The sequence below is a fragment of the Anarhichas minor genome, unplaced genomic scaffold, assembly GCF_050575085.1.
Source record: "Anarhichas minor isolate MPS153535 unplaced genomic scaffold, ASM5057508v1 ptg000007l, whole genome shotgun sequence".
In the NCBI taxonomy this organism is placed as follows: Eukaryota; Metazoa; Chordata; class Actinopteri; order Perciformes; family Anarhichadidae; genus Anarhichas; species Anarhichas minor.
In genome coordinates, this window is record NW_027466453.1 from 18,462,501 (window position 1) to 18,464,149 (window position 1,649).

Genomic DNA, 1,649 nt, shown 5'->3' on the forward strand with positions numbered 1-1,649 from the left:
CCATAAACTCATGTTTACAAAGTTTACTGAGTCAATAAATCAAGTGAGAAGTAGAATCATTTGCTCATAGACTTCTATACAATCAGACGTCTTTTTTAAAACCAGAGGAGTCGCCCCCTGCTGGCCATTAGAAAGAACGCAACTTTGAGGCACTTCCTCATTGGCTTCACTTTGCAGAAACCGTCTAATTCACTAACGAGGAAAAACGAAAGCTAGACTTTTCTCTGATGTTGATGTGTTTCGACATTATTTTTAAAATCTCAGCATGATTGAACAGAAGGCTTTTCCCGTGTTGAGTGATGAAACACATGTGACCCTCTGCCTTGTTTCCATGGACACATCATTAGAGAACTTCCCCAGCTGGCCCCGACTGCTTGTGATGACAGCAAATAACAAGTGAAGGATTTAGTAATTCAAATCCAACACTCAATCTGATTAAGATTACATTTTTTGTTTGTAGTTGTGTTGTGTTATTTCTCCTTTTTTTACTATTATTTTATCATTTATTTCTACTTTGATGGACTCCAATCATATGAAGACTGCAGCACCAATCACTGTGAAGTCACTGCATTCTCACTTTGAAATCACATCTTCACATGAGTCATTCAGAGGTTATTCAGACACTGTGTTCTTGAGCCTGACTGCTGCAACTTTTGCAGATGAAAGTCAGTCTTTCTTCTTTTCTTTTCTGTAGTGTATATGATGTTTGTGCAAAGAAGAGCGGTGCATTGAAGAGTCATTTTGTCGCCACCATATTGTCTCACATATGCACACTGAATGCTTCCCAATGACACGTTCACCAGCATTTCCCGATCAGATTACAGATATCAATACAGAGTAACTGTTGATTCTGCCGTTTGAATCTGAGCTCAACCCCAAGCTTGCACATTGGACAATGGAGGCAGCAACATGTTTCCAGAGCTCACTTTTTGACCCACTTTGTTCAGTGATGAGCGGCAAAACGCTGGTTTCAAATCTCCCACAGTAGTATTCAGTTGAACTTCATTTTTAAAGGCCAATATCACAAATCACCCCCCTGAACAATCTATTAACGGGGTAAAAAAGGAACAAACCTCAGGGAGAGCAACTGAGGAAGCAACAGATGTCATGTGTACAGAATGTACAATGTAACAATATTATACCAGTCCATATGACAGATATGATACCTATAATGAGAGTAATAATAGCACTAATAATAGCAGAGGAGATATGAGAAAAAACATATTACTACTAATAAAAACAGCAACAGTGGATGTAAAAGAAGGATGATGATAATAAAAGCAGTTATAGTAAGATACATGTGACTAACAATAACAATAATAATAGCAGTGGGTATCAGGCAGGGCCACGGCCCAGGTATACCCACAATCCATGGAAACCTGAAAGGAGAGTCCTGGAGAGAAGTTCATGAGACAAGAAAAGATAGCTGGTTTGAGGTGCATGTACAGCCACCCAGTGGTGAGTAGTGTGTAAGTACTGCACCCTGTGTGCTTTGGCTCACACTATAATAAGCTTTCAATAAGATGCAGCACTAATTCATCTGGATGTGCCTTGAAGCACCCAAATCAAAGTCACGCATTTCTTCACGCCGTATCGATCTCTGTGCGTGTGCCAGTGTTGGATCCACTCCACAGCGACATCAAGCCGAG